This window comes from Lepus europaeus, chromosome 2 (genome assembly GCF_033115175.1).
Source record: "Lepus europaeus isolate LE1 chromosome 2, mLepTim1.pri, whole genome shotgun sequence".
In the NCBI taxonomy this organism is placed as follows: Eukaryota; Metazoa; Chordata; class Mammalia; order Lagomorpha; family Leporidae; genus Lepus; species Lepus europaeus.
The window spans coordinates 113,842,417-113,849,435 of NC_084828.1; the positions used below are offsets into that span (position 1 = coordinate 113,842,417).

The following is a 7,019-nucleotide window of genomic DNA, read 5'->3' on the forward strand; positions in this document are numbered from 1 at the left end:
ACAGCGCCAGCCTTCTTTCTCCCTCTCTTAATCCTCCCTCCATCTCTCAATCTCTCTCTCTCTCTCTCTCAAACTCTCTCAGTAACTACCTTTCAAATAAGTAAAATAAGTCTTAGAAAATTATAATACATACCAGAAATCAATGAATTGTATCGATTTGACATTTTCCTCAATAATATGACTTTAAAATATAATTTGATTCTTCCTTAAAGATTTCAGGTAATTAAGACTATTCCCAATTACTAATCACCAATGTTTTATCGTCACTGCTGCTTACTCCTCTTATCTCTTCACCTACTCTTCTTTTTCCATTTTCTTTATTTTAAATAATGTTTGTTGTCTTTAGAATAACATGTATTTGCTGTTGTGTTCAGTTTTGTATTACATTGGCAGTAAATGTTAGCCTTAATTCTAAGTTTTAATGATTTAACCATATATATCTAAGGTTCAAATTCTTAGTTTGATTTGTTCCTTTATTATTTAAAAACACTAAAAACTGCATTCCAATATTTAGTTTGAAAAAGTAGTAATAATAACAATATTTTTCTTGACAGATAGAGTTAGACAGTGAGAGAGAGAGACAGAGAGAAAGGTCTTCCTTCCGTTGGTTCACCTCCCAGTGACCGCTGTGGCTGGGCTGCGCTGATCCGAAGCCAGGAGCCAGGTGCTTCTCCTGGTCTCCCATGCGGGTGCAGAGCCCAAGCACTTGGGCCATCCTCCACTGCCTTCCCGGGCCACAGTAGAGAGCTGGACTGGAAGAGGAGCAACCAGGACAGAATCTGGCACCCCTACTGGGACTAGAACCCAGGATACTGGCTCTACAGGTGGAGGATTAGCCAAGTGAGCTGTGGTGCCGGCCTTTATAACAATATTAATAATAATAGATGTTATGTATCAAGATGCTCAATTTATTTCTTTTTTTAAAAGATATATATATATATATATATATATATAATTTTAAGGCAAAGTTAGAGGCAGAGAAAGAGTGAGAGAGAGAGAGGTCTTCCATCCATTGGTTCACCCTCCAAAAGGCTACAATGGTCAGAGCTGCAGGAAACAAAACCAGGAGCCAAGAGCTTCTTCCGGGTCTCCCACAGAGATGCGGGGGCCCAAGCATTTGCTCCATCTTCTACTGTTTTTCCAGACCATAGTAGAAAGCTGGATTGGAAAAGGAGCAGTCAGGCCTTGAACTGGCATCTACATGGAATTCTGGTGCTGCAGCCAGAAGCTTAGGCCACTATGCCACAGTGCCAGCCCCACTCAATTAATTTCACTTTCCTAATTCCATGTCCCAAAATATAGTTTTGTCTGGCTACTTTGACAATTATTTTCCTTTGCTATAATATTTTCTACTGGGCTTTCTGAATGAAGGTGCATATAATTAAAAATAAGGTAGCATAAAAACATGCCTATATCTTTATACCTATTTAGCTATATTAAGTATTTCTGGCTTACATCAAAATAGTGGGCAGAAGTAAACCCTGAAAATTCATCAATACCTCTTCACTGTTTTTCATATGATATGCTTCATCAATTTGAAGTGCACAATTAACTGACTTACGATACATTGAACAAATTGAGCATTTCTTACCAAAATGAATTTTAAGAATGTTTGCTTTTTCTATTAATTTTCCTGAAAGAAGTCCTTCTTTCCTTAGTGAGTACACTCAAGCTCCACCATCCTCTTGGTTTTATACAGCTGCCAACTTACTTTTTTCACCATAGATTTTTCTGTTATGGGCACTTAACATAATGGAATCATACAATATGTAGGGAATTTGATTGACTTCTTTTATATATTGTTATAAACTATTCAACCTTAATGTAACATGTATTAGTATTTCATTTATTCTTTCATTAGCTGATACCCTCATTTATGGATTCATCAGATTTAATGATCCATTCATCAGTTGACAGACAACTGTGTTATACCTAATGTTTTGTTGCCAAAGACAGTATTTCACTTTTTTTTTACAACTGAGTAGTACTTCATGATGTATGTATACCATAATTTCTTTATCATGACTTCAGTTGGTGGATGTCTGTGTAGATTTCATTTGCTAGCTTTTGTGAATTGAGCTGCAATGAACATGGTGCTGCAGATAACTCTTTCATATGCTGATTTCTTTTCATTTGTGTAAATTCCCAGGAATGGGATGGCTGGTTCATCTGGTAGGTCTATACTCAGATTTCTGGGGTGTCATCCTTCTGTTTTCAACAGTAGCTGCACCAGTTAACATTCCTACCAACAGTGGATTAGGGTAGTTTTTCCTCACATCCTCACCAACATTTGTTTTTTGTTGATTTCTGTATGAGAACCATTGTAACTGGATAGAGGTGGAACCTCATTGTTGTTTTGATTTGCATATCTTATGGCTGGTGATCCTGAACATTTTTTCAAGTATCTGTTGGCCATTTGAATTTCCTCTCATGAAAATTGCCTGTTCAAGTCCTTTACCCATTTCTTAACTGGATTGATTGTTTTGTTGTTGTAGAATTTCTTGAACTTTTAATGGATTCTGGATATTAGTCCTTTACCAGTTCCATAGTTTATAAATATTTCCTACATTTCTGTTGGTTGCCTCTTCACTTTGCTGAGTGTTTCTTTGGCAGTCCATAATCTCAGTTTGAAGTAATCCTATTTATCAATTTTGGTTTTGATTTTCTGTGCTTCTGGGGTCATTTCCAAGAAGTCTTTGCCTATGTCAATGTCTTGCAGAGTTCTCTAGCAATTTTATGGTATTGGGTCAAGATTTAAGTTTTTGGTCCATTTTGAGTGGATTTTTGTGTAAGGTGTAAGGTAGTTATTCAGCTTTATACTTCTGTACATGGAGATCCAGTTTTCCCAGCACCACTTGTGAAAGAGACTGTCCTTGCTCCAGGAATACATTGTAGTGTCTTTGTCAAAAATAAGATGGCTGTAGATGCGTGGATTGATTTCTAGAATTTCTATTCCGTTCCATTGGTCTACATGTCTGTTTTTGTGCCAGTATGTCTTAATTTGGTATTGTGATGCCTCCAGCTTTGTTTATGTTGGATAAGATTGCTGCAGCTATTTAGGATCTCTTGTGTTTCCATATGAATTTTAGCATAATTTTTCTAGATGTGCAAAGAAATGTGTGGTATTTGAATTAGGATCACATTGTATATGTAAATTGCTTTCAATAGTACATACATTTTGATGATATTGATTCTTCCAATCCATTTAAATGGAAGATGTTTTCATTTTTTATATTTTCTTTATGTTCTTTCCTTAATGTTTTGTAATTTTCATCATAGAGAATTATGATATCCTTGGTTAAATTTATTCCAGGGTATTTAATTTTTTGGTAGTTATTGTGAATGAGATTGATCTTAGAAGTTGTTTCTCAGCCATGGCATTATCTGTGTATATAGTCACTATTGACTTTTACGTGTTGGTTTTATATCCTGTCACTTTACCAAACTCTTTTATGAGTTCCAATAGTCTCTCAGTGGAGTCTTTTGGTTCCCCTATGTATATAATCATGTCATCTGCAGATAGAGATAGGTTGACTTCCTCATTTGCTATTTGAACCCCTCTGATTTCTTTTTCTTGCCTAATGGCTCTCACTAATACTTCCAGGACATTGAATAGCAAAGGTGAGAGTGGGTATTCTTGTCTGGTTCTGGATCTCAGGGGGAATGCTTTCAACTTTTCCCCACTAAGTAAGATGGTAGCCATGGGTTTCTCATAAATTGCTTTCATTGTGTTGAGGAATATTCCTTCTATACTCCATTTGCTTAAGGTTTTCATTAAGAAAATGTGTTGTATTTTATCAACTGCTTTCTCTTCATCTGTTCAGATAATCATATGATATTTTTTATTCTGTTTGTTAATGTGATTTATCACATTTATTGATTTAGGAATGTTGAGCCATCCCTGCATGCCAAGGATAAATCCCACTTGATTTGGGTGAATGATCTTTCTGATGTTTGGATGGATTCAATTATCTATTATTTAGTTGAGGATATTTACAGCAAAAGCCTAGGGGATGTTGGTCTATAGTTCTCTTTCTCTAGTGTATATTTTTCTGATTTAGGAATTAAGATGGTGCAGGTTTAATAGAAGGAGATTAGGGGATTCATTTCATTTCAGTTGTTTTGAATAGCTTGAGAAAAATTGAAATTAATTCTTTAAATGTCTGGTAGAATTCAGCAGTGAAGCTCTCCGATCTTGGGCTATTTATTTGGTTTCAATTTTGTTTACTTCTTCTCTAATTTTAATTATTTATTTCTTCCTACTAGTTTTGGATTTGATTTATTGTTGATATTATAGGTCCTTGAGATGCATTGATAGCACATTTGGTACCTTTCCGGTTTCTTCAGGTAGGCACCAATTGCTACAAACTTCCCTCTTAACACTGCTTTGCTGTATCCCATAAGTTTTGATATAATGTATTGTCATGTTCATCCATTATCAGAAATTTTTTACTTCTCTTTTAATTTTTTTCTATGACCTGGTGTTTACTTAGGAGCATGTTGTTCAGTCTCCAAGTGTTTGCATATGATCTAGGGATTCTTGAGTTGTTGATTTCCAGTTTCATTCCTACTTTGTTCAGAGAAGATGCATCATATGTTTTCTATTTTTTTGAATTTCCTGAGACATGCTTTAAGGCATCGCATATGGCCTATCCTAGAGAATGTTCCATATACTGATGAGAAAAATTTATATTCTGCAATGGTAGGATGAAACGTTCTGTAGCTATCAGTTATGCCCCTTTGGTCCATAGTGTCCATTAGCTTTTATTTTGTTTGTTGATTTTCTGTCTTGGGGGGTGTTGAAGTCCCCTGTTCTACTATATGGGAGTTTATGTCACTCTTTAGATTCATTATTATTTCTTTAATATAGCCAGGCACCCTGTAATTGGGTGTGTAAACATTTATTATAGTCACATCGTGCTGCTGAATTGATCCATTAATCACTACACAGTGTCTTTCTTTGTCTCTTTTAACAGTTTTTATGTTCAAGTCTATTTTGTCTGATATTAGGATGGCAACACCTGCCCTTTTTTTTTGCCTCCCTTAAGCATGGACTATCTTTTTCCATCCTTTCACTTTGAGTTGTGTGTAGCTTTGTTGGTGAAATGTGTTTCTTATAGCAGCAAATATACAGGTCTTAAGTTTCAATCCATTCAGCCAATCTGTATCTATTTTTTTAAATATTAATTTATTTATTTGAAAGGCAGAGTTAAAGAGAGAAGAGCAGAAAGAGAGAGAGAGAGCAAGAGCCAGAGCAAAAGAGACACACACACAGAGAGAGAGAGAGAGAGAGAGAGAGAAAGAGAGAGAGAAAGGTCTTCCATCCACTGTTTGCTCTCCAAATGGCCACAATACCCAGAGCTGTGCTAATTAGAAGACAAGGTGCCAGGAGCTTCCTCTGAGTCTCCTATAGAGGTACGAGTTCCAAAGGACTTGGGCCATCCTCTGCTGCTTTCTCAGGGAGCTGGATCAAAAGTGGGGGCAGCCAAGACTTGAACCAGAACCCATATGGAATGCCAGCACTTTAGGCAACGGATATACCCACTATGTCACAACATCAGTCCTCAGTCTATAAATTTTAGCTGGAGAGTTTAGATCATTTACATTCCAGGTGAGTATTGATGTAACAACTTGGCCTGCTGTTTTTCCATAGATATTCCTATTTTTTTTTTTTTACTTTGGATTTCTTTTATACTGTTACTGGGACATTTTCTGCCTTCACTTTCTTCTTTCATAATGATGACTATGTTTCTGTGTTTCTTTGTGAAGCATATCCTTAATCATCTTTTGTAAGGCTGTATGAGTGGCAAAAAATTCTTTCAATTATTGTTTGTTATGGAGGGTATTTATTTCACCTTCATTCATAAATCAGAGTTTTGCAGTGTACAGTATTCTGGGTTGACAGCTTTTTTTTTTTTTTCTCTTATTACTTGAACTATCTCTCTCTATTCTCTCCTAGCCTGTAGAATTTCTGTGAGCTGTGAGTTTAATTGGAGTTCCTCTTAAAATAAACTGACATTTCTCTTGTGCACATTTTAGAATCTTTCCTTTATATTTTTACTGTTGAAGGTTTGACTACAATGTGTCATGGTGAAGACTTTTTCCTTTTCATGTTCATCAGGCATTCTGTGTGCTTCCTATGTTTGGATATCCCTTTCATTCTCAAATTCCAGATGTTTTCTGTAACTAAACAGACCTTCTAATCAACTCTTTTTTTTTTTTTTTTTCCAAAGCCTTCAGAAACTCCTAAGACCCATATTTTGGGTCATTTGATATTATCCCATAGATCTCCAACACTGTTTGATTTTTTTTTTTTTTATTTTGGCCTTTTGGCTAAGATCAAGTGTATTATCTGTTCTTATCAGTATAATAATTTTTAAAAATTTCTTCTTTTCTGGGGAGGCTGACTGAAAAATTTCAAAAGATTTGTTTTTCTAGCTTGGATATTCTTCCTTCTGCCTTACCATGTTGGTTGTTAAATCTTTCTACCACATTTTTATTTGAGCCATTGAATTTTCATTTATAATATCTCATTTTGATTTCTCTTTAGAATCTCAATTTCATGGGAAAAAATTTCATTCATGTCAGTTATGGACTTGTTTAATTCATGGACTTCTTTCTGATTGCTTTTGAGTAATCCTATGGCTAATCGTTTGAATTCCACTTCAGGCATTTCATCAATTTTTATCTTTACATTCTAATATTGTAATTTTGTTATGTTCCTTTGGGGGTGTCATGTTGTCTTCTTTATTCTTTCTTTAATTATTGCATTTAATTTTAGATATTTGTGGAGGTACTTGTTGGTTTTTTTCTCTGATGCCTTTTGTCTTTGAACTATGCCTCTATGGCCTAGTGCAACGTCTGCACTTTCAGAGGATACCAAGAAGTGTGTCCTGGGTATGCCCAGGGAGCTCTTGTCAGTGCTCCAGGGTGGGAGAGTATCCAGGATAACAACCAACTAGGGAGGTAGATCTCTTGTTAACAGAAATGGGAAATGATCACTTTTGTTGGTGAGATCA

The 7,019-nt window shown here is 35.6% G+C and overlaps 1 pseudogene; it reads left to right on the plus strand.

Moving 5' to 3' along the window:
- Positions 1 to 6,316: 6,316 nt before the first annotated feature.
- Positions 6,317 to 6,413, plus strand: LOC133752395 (U2 spliceosomal RNA; annotated as a pseudogene).
- The last annotated feature ends 606 nt before the right edge of the window (positions 6,414 to 7,019 follow it).